General features: G+C 40.2%; 1 long non-coding RNA gene across 1 annotated transcript in view; it reads right to left on the minus strand.

The window, feature by feature from the left end:
• Positions 1–19388, minus strand: part of LOC122184931 — a 28242-nt gene that overhangs the window by 959 nt on the left and 7895 nt on the right. The window lies entirely within an intron of this gene.

Below are 19388 nucleotides of genomic sequence, written 5' to 3' on the forward strand. Positions count from 1 at the left end.
TCTGCCAAGACTGCAACTGTCACTCAAACTTCAGCTTGAGTTGGCCACCAGGTGAAATAGAAATCTGCCTTGTTGGCAGGGCCCTCTGCTGCTTTTGAGATACTGCTCTGCAATGCCTCCTAACCCTCTGTCTTGCAAACGCCATTAAACTCTTCTACTTTCTTTAAATGAGAGTAAGCTCATGTTCCCCAAGGATGCTGAGGCAGAGGACACTTGTAGAAGCAGGTTTTCAAGGAGAGGCCAAAACTAAATGGACTATGTGTGTGTGAAGAGGTGTCTGTTCCTCAAGCAGCACAGTGAAAAAATTGTATCAGGGATGACATAGAGAGGTGGATACTGCTGTGCAGAAGAGGCAGATGGAAGAGTGGAAGTAGACAAAGAAGTATGTGCTAGTAGCCCCTCTGATGTCTTGACGGTGGAAGCAAGGATAAGGTGGCACTTTGTGTACTTCATGATAATGAAATGAAGAAGTAAAAGATAAGACTGACATCAAAAACCCTCTGTAAGATAAGAATTTACCATGTGGGAAAGAAACCTGAAAGAATTTTACATATACACACACACACCTCCATTTATACCAGTAAATCACATTAGTGGGACTAAACTGATTTTAAAGAGAAAAATGCCTTTTTTTTTTTTCTCCCCTAAAGTTACCTGAATCATGAAAATCCCTAACTGTTCTGCTTCTTGTTCTTCCCTGAAGAACCTTGTCTGCACATTAATTTGCTGAAAGCCAGAAATCTAGTAAAAATATAAGTTTTCCTCACTAACAGCTGGGAAACCAACATTAGTTTCAGCAGCTTGCTGAGTAATGGAATTAGGGGACTTAAGGTTGACAGATATGTCACACAACTGAGTTGAAGGGCAGCACTATCACTTTTATTTAACTCCCTGATTCAAGTACCCTTCAGACACAGCTCAGAAGGCACCACTTGGTGTATCTCCTTAATCTGGAAGGATATTTCTATGAAAAGATGATCACAGAAACATTGCTTTAAACTAAACTATGAGCTAGCACTGTAATACTTGCACAACTAACAAGTTCCAGGAATAGGAAAACTTCACTAAGAGAAATAAATTTACTCACCAGCATCAGCCATTAACCCAGGAAGGAGCCAGAATCAAGTGAAATGCGATTAAGGTCAATGCCAACATTTTTACCCAAATACTTTTTGGAACAAATTGGACAACTTGAATCATCATGAGTCATCATTTTTATATATATATTATATATATATAATATATATATATATAATATATATATATATATTTCCTGGGGGTTCCTTTGCAGTTCTGACATCATCATCAATCTGGGCAGAAGTTAGTGGTCAGCTACACAGTTATGGTCTACTTCCATCCCTTTTCAGAATGGAAACTGCAACTCTAAAGTGAGGCTCTTCTCTAAGGCAACTGAATTGAGTGAAACAACGGTGATAGTCACCTTACCAGCTAGCATTAAACTTCCTACTGCTGCTGACCTATCACGCTCAATAAAGCTCATGATAAAGAAATACTGAATTTGCTACTCAGTAGGTATCGGGCTGACCGATAACCTGGTTAAAGTTTGTCCACAGTCATCCAGGGGCTGTCAACACACAGAGGATGAGAATGCCCACTGTCTGAAGACTGAACTGTCTACATCACTGACTGAAGAGCCATTTCTGAATAAAACAGACTCAAGTTCTGCAGAGTAGATTATTGCAACTATCCAAAAGCAATGAAATCAATTGTTCTGAAAGTAACAGAAGGCTGATATTTGAACTTGTAATGTCCATTTTGGACAACTACAAGCAGAGGCTCTTTTAAACATGTGGTCTAGAAAGTCAACAAGTATTTTTGGATTCATTATCGTACTGCTTGTATGTGGTGTAATCCTTTCATTCAAAGGTTCTAAAGACTTTGCAATAAACTCAGCAATACATCTCAGCTGTTTGATACACAAAGATACCTAACAAGCCTGGTGAGACCTCCAGGAGAAAGGATTGTGAAAGGAATCCAGAAATACTTTCAACTCACAGAGATACAAATTTGCTTTGTTTCTTTATTAATATATGACCTATTATTCAAAAAGGCAAGAGAACATAGGATTAGAGCCCTGAAGAAGCCCTGAAACTGCATTTTCTCCTCCTTTCTGAGGTTTCTCACTGCCCTTGGTGATGTCTCTGGCTCACAGATGGACAGCTGAAGATTGACTTGAAGCATCAGCCACAAGCACAATTGAAATAAGAGCAGAAAACGTGCAGAACAAAGGCCTGGTCTTGGCTCACACAGGACAGCTTCATGTCTTCAGAGTCTTTAAGGAAGTTCGTAGTTTTCAAGAACCATTCATTCTGGGTGCTTCAGGCTTTGGCACCCAAGATACCCTGACTCCATATCCCACTCCAGAAATCACACATAAATTGTGCTTCCAGTAAAATGTGATATTCTAGTTGGCAGACCTTGAGAAATAAGGAGGAAGAAACTGATCTTTGTAATGGAATGAACTGGTTTAAATGCAAAGGAACACTGAAATACAATGACTTTCCTTACTTTTATTCTTCTGGTTTTATAGTTCATGGACAGACTTACAAATTAGAAATTCTGATACTGAAAATTGGCTGATGAAAACACCTTTTTTTTTGGAGCGGATTTTGAGTTTGATTGCTCGATACAGCAGATTATTCATTTACAACCAACATCTAAGAACTTCCTTTTGTATTTGCAATTAGTGTTGTTGATTAAATGCATACTGGGGAAATGTGCTCTTTGTGGCATGAACATGTTTATAGCTTTTAAGAAATCCACCACTTTGCCAATGGACACTGGAACTGATGGGCAAAGGAGGGCAGGGCTGGCAAATTTAATTCCAGTCATGTGATTGACGTTGGCATGGTATGGCTCATTAAAATCCATAATGTTTATTTCCAATATACAGCTGGCAGGGATCCCAAGACCCCACTCTGTCAGCAAGTATAGTTTTCTGCTGGGTTAGACCTGTGGGCCATTAGCAGACTAAAACAAGTATTTTTCCTTGCAAATGAAAAGAAGGTAAGCAGTATCTTTAAACAGGGAGAAGATATTAAAAGATGTTGAACCTTGCATCTATATAGACCACATTTTGCTGCTACCCCTTTCCCTCAGTATTGAACTAAAAAGGCGTTGGCTAGAACCAAACTCCTGACTTAGAACGCAGACTTCAAGGTAATGCAAACTGGGATGTCTTCACAGCATGGCATTTGCAGTACAAGCATCCAAAAAGCAGAAATGCTACTCCTCCTTACCTGCTGGCCAGCCTACCTCTCTTGTGCTTTTACTTCTCCGAAATAAAGTCAAGGACAGCAGTCAGTGATGGAAATCACTTTACCGACCCATCTGCGTCTGAATTTCGTGCAGGTCTTAACTGTATGTTACTTTCTCCCGTCACTTCTATTATTCCTGCCTAAAGTACAGTTCTCCCCCTTCTGCAGAAGAAATCAATTTTTAAATCCTCTGAGCTCATCTTCTAGTGATAGTACACACCAGAGCAGTACAAGCTGCATGCTACTCAGAGTACTGTGCTCCGCAGGGACTCATTTTTCCCATAAAGACAGCTTCAGACACAAAATGCCTGAGGTTATTTAGCCAGGCACTGAGAGACTAGTCTGGAGCACTAACTATCTCCATGGTGAATGCTACAAGGCAGCAAGAGGCAGAAAGCAATCAAGTTGATATTTATGTAAGAAACTGCATGAAGTTTCATGAAGGTTGCATACAACCCACATATTCTTTTTAGAACATCATGAGTACAGACACGTATGACTCAACTGCATAGAGCTCCATGCTGCTGTGACTGCAAACTGCTCAGTTTGAAGCTGGCTCATGATTAGATGCACATGTGGCAGTCACATTTTTGATTGCCATTTAAATCTAACTGAACAGTCCACACAGCATCTAACATAACATCTGCCAAGTGCTTGAATTAGAAAAGTAATAGTTTATAAAGAAATAAAATGAAGTCCCCACCTCCAAACACACAAAACACTACCAACAAGAATTTGCTTTCACTGAAAGATGATGAACAGTTATAAAGGGACTCCTGAAATTTACTATCTCAGCCTCAGTTTATTCAGCCCATTTCCAGTTTGGCTTCTTATGGCAAGATTTTCACTCCTGCCACTATTTGTGGAAGGAGCGTGCTGCCTCCATTATCTAGCCTCCTGAATAAACACCTCTTGCTCTTCTTGGAGTTTGTCCTACTGTGGAGAATCCACCCGGCCAGTGCACCTGGCTTGGCCTCCCAAGGGGAAAAAAAAACAAACTATGTTTTAAATGGAAAAAAAAATATCAGGCATTAATCTAATATAGAAAAACACAGCAAAGCACTTTAACCCTTCAGTGAAAGCAAGGAACTTGGTGCAAAGCCAAATCCTAACCGAAAATCTCTGGCTTCAATGAGAGCATGGCTAAGCTTCTTTGAAGGTACTACAAAGCACCCCATAGAAGCATCAGAACAACCTTGCTGTGACAAGAGTTGTGATTCTTTCTTAGCTTCTGGGGTAACCAAAGAAACAACAACCCACCACCAACCTGCACCAACACCTGAAACAGACATATTGTAGCAGACAGTAGGATTAATTACACAAATGAACCACTTCAGGGGAAAAACAAAGTAGAAGCAAGCGATGAAGGCACAAGGAACACATAAGTGTTAATGACTTCTGAAGGGGTAATGATGCACTCAGATATTACTTTCACAGTCATCATTCTGTGCTATTTATTTTTATGAATTTTTTAAGTTCTTTTTTTTAAATAGGCAAGAGCACACTGCACAATATTTTCCCAGTCTAATCCAGTCCACCTCAGCATTTGTATTGTAAATGATTTTTTTGGGATTGACGTGTATATATATATATTCAAAAATATGTAGGTAGAAGCTTGACACATAGGCTCACAAGGAGCTCTTAGAAAATGTTTAAAAACAAGAATCCCTTGTCTCTGTAGCTTGTAAGAAAGTACAAGCACAAAAGTTGACAAAAATGAAAATGAAGAAGCCTTTCCTTGGAATGTGGTTTTTTTTTTCTTCCCTTCACAATAATGACTGAGCAAACAGAATGAAAGACTGCAGCTCTGCATAGGGTACATACACATCACCAAGGAGCTATGCTCACTTTGGGCTTTGAACAAGGGTAGCTGATTTGCCAAATCAGGTAAACAAGCTTTGCTCTCCTCTTTCTTTCCCATACTTAGATATAGTCCCAGAAATAAGCATCTAGAGGTACAGGAGCAGCAAACTTGGAACTCTTCAAGAGCATCAAGGCCTGTGAATAGCAAGGCAAAGCTGTGCTGCTGTTACAGAATATAACTGACCTTACTCATACAAATGAAGTAGTTATTAAGCTGTCCCTCCTTAAGGCCTGAATGAGTCTACCTCCTGCCCATCAGTGCAGATTCGACCTTTTAGCAAAGGGGCTTGTGAAAAGATATGAAGTAGAGTCCCTTCTCTGTAAATTCTCTTAGTTAATGTGGAGGTGGAACTGCAGGAGACTTGCAGACCTTGTAAAAGATGGATTTATGGGGCAAGTAGGTTGTAAATGAATGCTGTGTTTTGGTAAACATGAGCATTACATTCATTGTGATTTAAGCATATTTTAATATGCATATTTGAAATTGTTCCAAGAGGAAGTTGGATTTACGTTACTCTCTTTATGATCTTCTGTGCATCATTCACTCTAGCAGCCAGTGCTTGCCAAAATTTAATCTGCCTGGGATTTAAAAAAAATAAATATTACATAAATAAGTAACTCAATAATCAGCGTGGTTGGCTAACATCCCAAGGCATGATTAACCTGCCAAAGCCATGAAGCAGAGCTGAGTGCTGAGCTGCATTCTACATAGGCCTCATCTCTTTCGAGGTCGAAGGAAACAAAAAACCTTTCATAAAATATTTCAGTAATAAGATAATTTATGTGGCTCCTTTTTTAACGAGTTGCTATAATGCTTTTTTGCCATCTAAACACAAAACTAAGCTTAACTGGCATCTCCTTTGACCTCAGGGGAGCACATACCCCAGCCCATCCTCACACTTAAACTGCACCCTCAGGACAACTTCTCACTGGAAGCAAGTGACCAGGCATGCACTTCTACAGTTAAGCTTCACCTGGTTCATGCATCCTTGAAGCACACTATGATCAGTAGATTTCAGGCTTGTAGAACTGGCTTCCATATTTTGTTTTTGCTACTGCTTCACTAGGACTCCATGCAAGTCATTTCATCTCTCTGGCATTCCATCTGACTCATCTAGACAGATCTGCATCTAGGATCAGGAGAGTCTGTAACCAGCTTTGAAGTATCTGGCCTAATTAACAAATTTTAGTTGAGAAGGGATCTGTAATCCTAGTAAACAGAAATGTCACAGTACAAAAAATAGCCTTCCACTTGCCTCTAGGGAGGGGAAAAAAAAGTCTTCCCAAGCTACTCTAGAGCACCTGAATAAAATATTTTCACTCCAGTCTGATTTCAGAAGCCTTTCATATTGATTTGTCACAGCATTGCAGCAGTTGAACTCAATTCTGCTTTAGAAGTGATCTACAGCGTACCGTAGCTCTTTTCACTTCCTTTTCTCATTTTTCAACACTAACAATACCTGTAGGATTACTAGACAGATATTCCTTGCTAACTTGCTTCTGGTGTTAACATGCCGATTGAAGTCAAAAGCTGTTCTGTGTCTGATTCTGCTGGGAGCTGTGGAAATGACTGCAGCATACCCAGATATTCAGCGTTAAATGCAGCCACTCTAGAAGAAACTTCTTGTCTCTGTGTGAAAACATCAGATTGTCATGCACAGTGCTCAGGCTTATCTCTGTTTAGGGCAAGTGTTTGTCTAGGTTTCCCCTGGCCTCACAGCGGTCTTGTGGTCAGTGTGCATCACTGCCACATGGTTTTGGTTTCTGTTGCGAGGAGTTAGTCCAAAACATTTGAAACAACGTAATGCCCTTCTTACAGGCTGCACAGGTGATCATTTCCTGGCATGAATATAAGCATATGTGCTGTTTGCCCTGAAATGCTTGAAGGTTTGAGTCAGCCTGGGATGCAAGGAGGAAGGATAGAAGGTAATTCCTGCAGCAGGGCACCCCCAAGACTGCACAGAACCCATCTGTGAAAGAGCAGAATGGTTCACAGCACAGGCAGCATCCAAAAGATGACATGAGTGAACAGACAGGGACCTCAGAACAAACCAGAAGATAAAGTTATTGCTTGCATTGACAATCCCCATTTTTCACGTTGATAAGCCTCTGCTGCAGTACCACTCACTGTTTTTGTGTCACCTGTATGTGAACAAATGAAGGACAGAAACAAGCAAACAAAAATTCCTACATCCATGGGGGGAAAAAAAAAAAAAAAAAAAGAATTGTTATGATGTAAGTATTAATTAGAACACATTTCTACAGAGATAAAAACAGATTTACTGACACCTCATGAAAAATCCTAGTGTGTGCTTGCCCTCACACTTCTTAGTTATCCTGCAAGGCTGCTGCTGCTGCTGCACAGAGGACTGAGTATTTTTTCTTAGCCATTCATCACAACCTTACACTGCAAATCAAAGCAATTCCACCCTACCAAGCAAGAACGCTGAGCAGAGCACTAGGTGGTAGCCGTGAGCCGCTGTAGAGAGCAGGGCTGGCTTCACACTGAGACCCACAGCACAGTGAAGAGAAAAATGTGAAATATGTGAAGTAATAACATATCACTGATGTGCATAGACGTTTTGGTTTGGAACAGCCCTCTGGGTCAGGGAAGGTACGTCCCATAGGTAGGGGCAGGCAGCAGCCCAGGGCTCTGTGGGTGAGGGAGTTCCAGGCACAGCCCACAGTGGTGGGCATCTCCCAAGGTCTCTGAGGGCACTGCCCCAGCAATGGTGGTGATGGATTCAGGGAAGAGATCACCTTCACCAAATCACGGTTTGGAATCTACTAGACACCACGATGAAAGAAATACCAGTAGAGTCTGCAGCTGAAAGGGGTGAAAACCCTCCATCTCCTACAGCACCCTTACATAAACTGTGAATTCTTTTCCTAGAAGCCCTAGTTTAGGAGACAATAAGCTTGGATTTTCATTGCTACTTGGAATGAAATGAATCCGAACTCTGTTTCTCTGTCAGGTAGAAAGTGATTTTCCCATCTTTTTTTTTTTTTGCTTTGCTCTTGATCTGCATTCTTTTCAAGACTGCCATACAAAACTTCAAACCTTCAAAGAAATACTTCTCAGCAAATTTCTAAACTCCTTTATTGTCTTCCTATTTCTAGAAGATATTTTGTATTAACATTATACATACATATAAATGGATACTCCCCCTAATTCATCCAAGCTATCAGTCCAAGATGAAAAAAATGAAGGTAGAAGTTGGAGCAATGCAGTGAGACTGCAGCATAAAGTTAAGTGGAAGAAAAGAAAAGGCATTAAAGGCAACAATAAACTGAAGGTCAAGAGCTGATATGCATTGTTGATGGGCAACGCATCCCCTGCCTGCTGTACACCAGCTGGGTTAGAACAGCAAGCTGATTGAGCTGCTGTACCAGCCTGCTTTGGTAACTGCAGTAACACCAGAACAGGAGATTCCAGCATTATTCTGAATCACCCACAGTTATTTATTTCTGCCCAATCCTTCTGTGGTGGTTTTCCCCACCAATCCTTCACACAGCTGATGCATTGCCTTTCAGCCCTATTGAGTGCGCCCTGTTCTACAGAGATGTACTCTTCCCAGCCACTTGACTAACGAAGCCAACTGAGAAGCCAGCAGGAGTCTAGATGTCTCAAAGCCCAACAAATATTTTCAGCAAAACAGTCTTCTGATGAACAAAATTCTGCAACAGAGCCCGCTTAGCAGCAGAAGCAGTAATGGGAGTAATAGGGTAGCACAGTGCTAACTGTGGTGCATACTGACTGTGGCTCTGCCTGACATTGATTGATTAAGAGACTGAAACTCTGACTGTGGCACTAGGCTGTTAAGAATAAAACAAACTTTCGCTTCTCATTTGCACACATCCATCACGAGCAGACAAGTGTTAGCTTCTGTAGCAAGAACTGCAGGATTTTTGGTTTTACTTTTTGGGATATGTGTAAATGATATTACTGATTTTTCTTGCTTGTTTCCTGAAGTTTTTTTTAGTTCAATTTTTTTTTTTTTCAAGGATCCTTAAAGAAGAAATGTAGAACTTGGTAACCCAGCTCAGCTATCAAGGATTCATCACCTAGTTGAGAACTTGGCAAGAGATCTGGAAGGGAGTGGCTGTCATTCCCTGGGGATGCAGTAGTCAGTCCCCACCCCAGGACAGCCATCAGCACCTACCAACGTGCCAGAATCTTGTTTGCATCACAAGACTCTGAAGCCCTGCCCTAAATGGACAACATATATGAATTCTATGAAGGGCATCTCTATGGAATCAGTATGTGTGTTTTAGGATGCTGCCAACTTCAGCTACTGCCCAGTGCATACACTTCCATCTGTGTTAGCTTTGAGATTCACAGTGGTTGTAGCTATTGTAGCTTGGTTATTGAGCATGATAGCAAGCAAAGTCTGTATTTTAGACAATGACAGCTTATAAGAGAAAAAAGAAAAAAAGACAGAAGGGTCCACCTTACTTTGGCCTCCGCTTTTGTCACTGAATATAATGCAAGCACTTCATTCAGTGACACTAGTATGAGCAGTTGTGGAAACATGACTTAGAACTTCATCAAGACATCAAACCACAAAAAATGAATCAATAGGATCAAGCAAAGTTTCTACAGTGTCAGGATTATCCTCAGGAATAACCACAATGCCACAAATTTCTGAAGAGGTAATGGCTCTCAGCAGAGGCTCAAGAATTCAATATTAAAAAGCATTTAATACTGCAATTTGAAAATGTCATCATAAGTAGAGACTGAGCATGAAAACAAGAACAACTCAGCTAAGCATTTAAGCAAGTGAATTATTATCAGTTGAATTATATCTTATCCTACACACGGCTCACCTGGGAGTGGTTTGCTAAACCCAAACTCTCAGGACCACCGACATTACCATTTAAGTATCAGATCACAATTCCAATGTAATCAGATCGTGAAGAGAGCCCATGGTTTTTTGAGAATTGAACACCACCCTCACATATATTTGGATCCAGTGTACTTCTCCTCCTTCTTTCCTAACCTTCATTTGTCTTTGAAAACAATATGGATTTCCATTACGATCAAATTGAAGTCCATTCAGAAGCTTTCCATTTTGAGATATGGCCTATTTGCCTTTCCCAAAACAGCAAAAAACTTCCACAGAAGTTTCAGGAGAACTTTACCCAACCAGGACATTTCAGTTATTTGAAACATGACAATCATCCAAAGTCTTCACCATCCTCACAGTGCTACTGCAGCACCAGTGTAAGGAGATAGCTATTGGAAAAACTCTCAGAGACTTCATCCAACAGCAGCACCTCTTGCTTTGTTCACTGTTCACTTTGTTCACTGTCTCATCCACTTACAGTATATTGTCATAACCTTGCTGCTTGGCAAACAGACAGCCCCTTTATCACATCATTGTGCATCTTTCAATGTTATGATGATCCAAAATGCTGCAGCTTTACACAGGAGCACATAATCTCCACTGCAAATGAGAAATGGAAGCTCCCAAAGGTTAAACACTGCCGTCTTTACACCTTTATTGACCTCAGAAAAAAATACTATGTAAATTTAGATATCGGTTAACAGCATTAAAATAATAAATTTAATTGCCATTGTACTGATGAGCTACCCAAATAGGTAACAGCAGCTTTGATTATTTTCAGGCTTGTGAACTATTGCAGTTCCCTAGCAGCATAAACATAATGTGTTACATTCTTGACTAAAACAGACCTCAAAAGTAAGACTAAAAGTCATCACTTGCTGGTGTCTGCACTTCCAAGTTAAAATTAGCCTGCCGCAAGCATTCTCATTGCAAAAAAAGGAGGAGAAAGAAAAAGCCTATATGTTCATGCAAGAGAAAAATACAAAAGAGTGCGAGTGTAGCCAAAGCTAATCCATTCACGAAGTCGAGCAGCTATCTGCAGAATGCTTTTTTGGAGTACTCAATCAGCTCAGACAGCTAGGATGCTTTCCTCTTCAAAGCACGCCAGCCTTTCATCTACGATGGCTTTGTGCATAAGTAAAGTATTTTTAGCAATGCATTGACTGATTTGACATTGAGAGAACTGAGGACTTTGTCAAACTGGGAAAACTTGGATTGCTAGTAGTTGTCCTGTACCAAAGACTTCCTGGGCCTGGTTTCTCCTCTGAGAGCAGCCTGGAAGCATTCATAGGCTCTATAATAATTTACATTTTTAGATCATGCATTAAAAGCAAACAACAGAAACCCAGGAAGAACAGGCTTTTATCCTTCCTTGCCCTGTTCTCCTAGAGAATATTAAAGCATTCATGCTTGGATCTCTCTCTTCCTATTGCAAATTCAGGAGTTTGACAGAGACAAGTCCAAAGACACTGCAACAGGAAAGCTGCCTGGTACTTGAGGTGATATAAAAAAAACCAAAAAGAACAAAATCTGTCCATCAATATAACCCAGCTGTCCAGTGAACACAGAACCATTGGAGCAGACGAATCCTAGCAGCATTTGCAATAGCAAAGGTAGTTTTCACAGATTTCGGATTTCTTGGCTATTCCTACTGCAGAAAACAGCTCTTTGCAGCCACAGCACTCAGGCAGCTTGGCAAGCCTGGGCAAGAAATTGTTTCAACCCAGCAGTCTTGTGATGTATAATTGAGGAAAGTGGCTGGATGGTATCCTTCTCTCACTGTCCCTGCTAACTTCCCTGTACCAGAGATACTTTATCAGCGCCTTGAACAAAGCTGATATAGGAAAGATACACTGCATACTGATATTGCACTCTACAAGAAATACCAGGATCAACATCCACACTTACAAAGTGATATTTTCACCTTCATAACCAAGGGAAGCAAGAGCTAAAGTCTTTAAGATATTATATTAGTATTCTGCAACTGCAAACCCTGAATTCAGTACCCAGCTAATTAGATGTTGAGTATTATCTACATCACATAGAAAAGATCTGCACCATTTTTTGCTATTAAGAACTGTAGGTTTTCATCATGCAAAGTACTACTGAAAGCATGACATTCTTAATGTCTAGCTGAGAAATGAGAGCTAATCAATATGCAAAGCCTTTAGTAAACCAGAAGTCTTAAATTATGACTGTTATTAACTACATATAATTGAAACAATAAACTCCCTGAGATAAATCATATGTCAGTTGTAAATCTTACAAACATTTTCCTAACATTTATAAATAAGCTCTCATTTATAGGCATTTACAGATTAATGGAGAGCTATGGCTATAACTTCTTTGTAAGTAAACTATGTCAATGTCATGGTTATTCATAAATCTCTAGCCTGCACTTTTTTTCTCTAATCAAAAGGAGCAGATTACAAATCAAGGCAATTTTTACTGTTTGTTGTATAGGTTTTAGGAATCAGAAACGGGCTTTGTAATCTCTAATTTCCCCAAAGGTTACGTAACAAAAGTGATAGAATTGCAGTTACTACAGCAATGTTTTTGATGGCTGTATTTTTCCTCCAGAAGAAAGTAATTTGAATTTAGAGTAAGACACTGTTATAACTTGCCTTATAAACTGTTGGATTAAATTTCCCAACTCCTCTGTATGAAAATTTGTCTGCATGAAACAAAATTTAAAACGTAGGAAGAGCACATGCATTTCACTGACCTTTACATTAGTTACACATTTGAATTTTAATGTATCTGTGATGCACACTTCAATTAAAGTGTAAACCAGAACTCTGAATTCAGATTCATGATCTGTGTATCACTGAAGCTTCATTCTAAACCCAGTTCTGCCAACAGGCTCCTTGGTGGTAGGAACACCGTGGCTGCACAGCCCATGGTAGAAAACAGCTTTTAAGTTAGAGGAGAGAACTTCCATTCAATTTATCAATTAAAAATAAAACCTTAACATTTTCCTCTGCTTATCTTCCTATTCAAGCAGAAGATCCAGCTGGCTTTGTAAATTGATACAGAATTCTCTTTTGCCTATACCTAATGGTTTTGTAGTATAGTTTCCCTGCAGTTTCCATCAAGTATAGGATAATACACACCTGCTCATCTTTTTGATGCAGAGATTTTACACAGTTCTTAGCGTTTGACTGAACTATTTGGAGATCAGAGGAGTTTTCCCAATTTGCTTGCTGCCACAAAAGACGAAGGCTATATTTCTCCTACCCTCAACATTTCATGGGAGGCTATTCAGTAAATAATAAAAAAAAAATCCTTCTGCACACACTACTGTGGGGTACACAAGGCTCAGAAACCAGTCTAAGTACTTTCTTCCATATAAAAATGGAAGGCAACAAGCGTAATTTTAACAAATAATCACTCTAGGGGATATTAGAAATAATAGATTCCTCAGATTGCCTCTTTATTACCTTTCCTCCTAGGTCTTTAAGAACTGTATATTTATAGTGACTGAAATACATTCATCAAAATAACCATTACTGCAATGTTTCCAACATTTTCCTTCTTTTTTTTTTCCCCCTTCCACCTTCTCCTCTACTGCAAGCTACTCAATTCCAGAAGATGATAGAAATCACCTGTTTGAGGAGATTTCACTGGGGATTTCCATTGACTTTGATTAGATTACTCATAAGAATAAATGAATTAAAGAACAAATTGGTTTCTTGGTTGCCCTGCTCCTCTTGAGAGGCCAGACCACCCTTGGAACTAAGCTTCTTCCGGAGAATGTGATGCATGGCCTACGTAGCCCTCAGGAATGAAGTAATCCAACTTGAAAAGCCTGCCTGTATCTGTATTTCATCAAGAAAGCATAATCATGACAGGAATCTCTGGTTTGCAGTTTTCTGTAAGTTTGTTTAGTTCTGAACAAAAACCTTGAGGTAGAGTACTGATATTACACTTTTCTTAGGTGTAGTGGCAGTACCCATCACGTTTTTTCTGACTATTTTGGCTGAGGAATGTAATGAACTACCTTACTTTGGATTAGTGGATACTCCTCTTTTTAAAGAGACCTTTATCCTCTGAAGCTGAGAAAGAGTTCTGGCAACAGTTTATCACAAATGACAAAAGATTTTAAGAATACTGTTCTCATTCTGGCATACCTATAATGCTTTGGTATTGTTTTCACTCAGAATGCTGTCTCAGAAGAGCCAAATTATTTGGCTTTAGTGGTGTGAACACAACCATAGAAGCCAAGCCTCGGAGCCTGACTGCTCATGCTTCAGGATCACCAGATCAGCACAGGGAAGCAAAGCTCCAAAAAGCAGAACTTTGAGAACGAGGGCCTACCTGTAACACCAGAACTAGGCATTAGCTAGCAATCTGCATTGTCCATCACCTCTGAAAGCTGTTTGCTGTCCATTGCAATTTTTGCATATTCTATTTAAAATAAATTGTGTTGGCTCAGCACATCCCTTAACTTGCACTTTGCTCCACCTCAGCAGTTTCATGCTTTTATTTTTTTTGCAGCCAGGCTACATTAGTTACATAAATTTATGCCATAACTGAAGGTAGTGGCCACCAGCCATAAATTTACCAGGACTTGTAAAAACAAAAACATTTGCACAGCTAGAAAGAATTATAGGGCCAGAAGCGGTATGACAGCTGTAATATCACCTTTCTGTAATACTGTGCAGTACACAGGCAAGTTGTGAGAACAGAGAATCATAGAATGGTTTGGGTTGGAAGGGACCTTTAAGATCATCTAGTTCCAACTCCCCTGCTATAGGCAGGGACACCTCCCTCTAGACCAGGTTACTCACAGCCCCATCCAGCCTCTCCTGGAACTTCTCCAGGGAAGGGGCATCCACAGCCTTGCTGGAAAACCCATTCATGTCTCACCACCCTCACAATAAAGAATTTTTTCTCAATACCTCTTCTAGCTTAAAACCTCTTCCCCTCCTCCTGTTGTTACACGCCTTTATAGAAAACCTCTCTCCAGCTTTTCTGTAGGCCCCCCCTTTAGGTATGGAAGGTCATCATAAGGTCTGCCCCCAGAGCCTTCTCCAGGCTGAAGAGCAGTAGCTCTCTCAGCCTGTCCTTGTAGGGGAGGCGTTCCAGCCCTCTAATCACCTTTGTAGCTGTCCTCTGTACCCCCTCCCACAAGTCCATGCCCTTCTTGTGGTGGAGACCCCAAAACTCGACACAGTACTCCAGGTGGAGTCTCACAAGAACAGAGCAGAGGGGCAGAATCACATTCCTCAACCTGCTGGTCACACTTCTCTTGATGCAACCTTCCTGGCTGCAAGCACACATTTTTGGCTCATGTTAAATCTTTCATCAAATGACACTCCCAAATCCTCCTCAGGGCTGCTCTCAAGCCATTATCTACCCAACTTGTATCTATGCTTGGGATTGCCTTGACCCAGGTGCAGGACCTTGCACATCACTAACTGCCCACTGAGAACAAAGAGCTCTACCTCAGATTTCAAACACAGCACCAGTCAAATTTCTCAACCTGATGCACTGACAATTTACACAACACAGACAGCTAATTAAGCAAGGTCATTGTGGGTATAACTCTAAACACAGTGGATTCCACAGAATGACTTGGAATCAGTGCAGGTTGTGCTAGCACATCCTGAGCCTGGCAATGTGACTGAGGCTGCAGCTGAGTGAGGTGGAGGGTGCAGGTGTGGGATGCAATTCCTGTGTAGGCACTGCAGTAAGAAAACTGCTAATTAATTCAGTACCAAAATACTTGCTTAGGTAAAAGGCTGCTTCTGTAATCTGTGCAGATTTAAACAGCCAAATTGCAGCTTCGACATTGCTCTGTTTGCATTATTTTTCTGAAAGGCTCTAAGACTTTCATCTATGAAGAAATAACTGTAAATCATCTCAGTTCAGACATATGTGGTGGCACCCCCATGAAGCCCACACAGCAGAGTTCCCACTCCTGTCCTTAAAGCTCACATATCTCTAGAAACTCTCCTACCACGCCTTTCCCTTCTCATTCATGAGAGCCCCTCTAGATCCACAATTTCAAGGGAATGGAGAGCAAAAACCAAGAATTTCCCTTTGTGTATCTGTGGGGTAAGGAGCGTGTCCCTAACACTACTTGGTGGCAGGCACCCAATAAAGTACAAAATGCAATTTCTTCCATTTCAAACAGAAAGAGAGGAAACTACGGCACAGTAGCAGCCTTTTGGGGTACCTTGCTGCAGGAACAAGGAGCAGTAGCCTGGGGCCAGGTCTGGATTAGAGCTTCATGGCACTGGTGTGATGGGCTGAGAGTTACTACAGAATCAACTTTAAGAGCTGCAATACAGAAAAAGCAAAGGACTTTTGTTGGTTTTCTACTTTATAATCTATTGTTTCACACAGTGATGGATGGTTGAGAAATTAAGGAAAAAAATCCAATGAGCACCAAATTTTTCCTATGAAATTTTGAAGAAAGTCTGACTTAGAGGATCCTCAAGACTGTCCCTTCAATCAATTTGCAAAGATTTGCATTTCTATTCCTTATTACTATTAATTTCTATTTATAGAAGTTGTATAAGATATGATTTAATTATGATCATACAGTTTTCTAGCTTAACACACAGCACATACACATATATTTTCATGGCACTTGTATGAGACAGAAGACCATTACATTTCACCACATCTAAAAAAGAAAGGTTGATGGACCTCACAGGCAACCAATACTTTTCAGGCTGAATGCTTTGACTAATTTAGGGGAAAGGAGAAAAAGAAAGAAACTTCTTGAAGATATTCTAAAGCATAAACTGGTGATCTAAGGTTACATTGAATGTTTCCATGACCACAATAAACCCTGGTGTTCTAAACCTTTTGTGCACTTATACCACATCTATCTGGCTCAACAATCTTCTACAGAAAGGGCAACTAAGTACACATAGTGTATTAAGTGTATTAAGCTTCTGCATCAACCATAGGACAACATTTAAAGAAAGAAAAGAATAAAATAAAAGAAAGGAACTGTTGGTTTTTTTTTTCCCCCTGCAATTATTCCTTGAATGCAAAATGCAGCATATCATTCACAGTCTTCTCACCCATCTGTTCTGGTATTTCCTCTGAAAGCTGCAAACAGTCCTTGACAGCAAGTGAGTTTGGTGTGGTTTTTTTTTTTTTTTTGGTTTGCTTTAGCTTATGTCAGTCCATAGTTTACAGAACAAGATCAGTGGCTGCTCTAGCTTTGCATGGTTTGTATTTGCTCTTCATAACAAGTTCTTTCTGAAGATGCTGTACGTTTCTTATAGGACAGACACATTAAACCAAAACTGGGGAGATTATCATCTCCAAAAAAATCTGCAGACTTTCTGCATTTCTCAGGATCAGCACCTGGGGAGGTCATTAGGATAAACACTGCATTCATTCGATCTGGGGGGAGGCAGCAAACAACAGAAGTTATTCTGACCCGCTCCTCTTCTAAATGAGACTTGTGTTTTCCGTCAGGAAGCTGGTAAAGGGAAACCTAAGCACTTTATTCACTGAACATATTAGGTTATTCTGCACTACAATACAGATGTGATACAGTGCAGCCCCTAAACCAGTTCTGCCTACCGATGTGGTAGGACAAGACAACAAAAGCATTGTGAGGAAGCCTGAGCATTGAACTTCTGCAAGGCTAACTTTGCCTTGCAGAACTAAAGTTACTTCAGCAAGCTTAACAGGACTCATAGGAGTATTTTTCAAATTACATTTTTATTAAGACATTTAGGTTAATATTCAGCTGCAACTTCTGTATTTTCCCCAACTATTTAGCAACTTCTCTGCATACAGTCTACATTAAAGGCATCTATTTTAGTTGGGGCTTGAATGCTTTTCAATTCCACTTCAAATAAATCACTTGATCAGTTTCCATCGCTTACTATCCTATCGCTGCCTGTCCTAATAAGTAACACATTGAATTTATCACCACCTTCTGCCACCATTTATCATAATGTCAACTGCTATCATCCTTCAACAAACCTCACCTCAACACTGAGGATACATAGGATTTTGCCCATGTGAACATAAGAGACAATTTCTGAAGCCCTTCTGATGTTAGTAACTCAGATGGCTTGTATTTTGGTTGGTTCCCTCCCCCTTCTTTTTCCAGGGGAGTTAAATGTGGCTTTACTGCCACAATAAGTAGATTTATAGATATTGGACTATTGTTTTTTTTCCACTCCTGTCTGTTACTTAAAGCCTAATAACAAACAATGAAGTTATTACTCAGTACATAGGACACCCCTAATCTAAATTAAGATCCAGTACAAATGACTGCTTATTGAAACTTGTTAGGTGAATAAACATTCAGCAACAGAACCCAGGAGGGTATCAAAATAAACTCTTCCTCTCCCATCCTTTGCTTAACCTCCCCAAAGCATCCAGGACAAAACATACGTGCCTTAGAGGTGGGTAAATGCAGACAATCTTATCAAGTAAGATAAGATTGGGAAAACAAATCTACAAGTCAAAACCTACCAGTGTAATTTTGGTCATGAAGATCTTGGGATACAAGAGAGATAAGATTTGAAAGGGAAGAAATCATATCTTTGTTGCACATAAGGATGCAGTGTTAAAAAGCAGCAAGCTACAGGCTCAAAAATGCTTTTTCAGCTTGTATGTTTTAAAGCTTGTCTGGTTTTTGTTTTGTTTTGTTTTTTTTTTTCCAGGTACATCTCAAAAGTGATGCTATCTCTCCCTGCAGGCTTATAGCGCTTAAAATGTCAACTCTTCTTCAAGATGTCTGCTTTGCACCTTTCATCTGTTTGCGCAGAAGCTCTCTCCTGTCCTCTCCCCCACACTTCTGTACATAATAGTTTCCAATTAATTGATTGTTTTTACATCAACATTAGCCTCATTTCCCTACTCAAAACTAGTGGCAGAGACCCCAGAGCATGCCATATGAAATCCTGTCTATAGGACCCAGCACACTAAGTAGGCAGAAGAAAACTTGCCAGTAAGCTCAGTGCAATATATGCATGATAAAATCAGTTTAAAAATCCTGAAGGAAAATCTAGAAAAGGATTTAAGGGTAAGACTTGTGGGTGTAGTAAAATTAGCTTCAGTTCTTCCCAGAAGAAATAAGAAAGACTAAAGCAAATTGGAAACATTCTAAACTTGTTAGATAGCATTTATTTTTATTGTATCTGAAAAAAAAGAAGTCTGTCACATGTCCATGCAGCGCATGTTAATGGACTGCACATATCCCATTCTAGAGGAAAGCAAGGTGAATGGAGCTTAGCAGATTTGTCCACTTAGTGAATTCCATAGAAGTGTAAGGAATTAAGCTCTGGTCTCTTCCCAAGGAGGTGCCCACAGCACAGCAGCTCTCTGTCCTTTGAAAAGAGCATTCCCACAAACATCCAAAGCCGAAACAGCTCTCTTGGGTGAAGTCCCACCATGGTTTTGCAGAGGGCAGAAG

This window comes from Lagopus leucura, unplaced genomic scaffold (assembly GCF_019238085.1).
Source record: "Lagopus leucura isolate 7727_CA_CO unplaced genomic scaffold, USGS_WTPT01 Super-Scaffold_100026, whole genome shotgun sequence".
Lineage (NCBI taxonomy): Eukaryota > Metazoa > Chordata > Aves > Galliformes > Phasianidae > Lagopus > Lagopus leucura.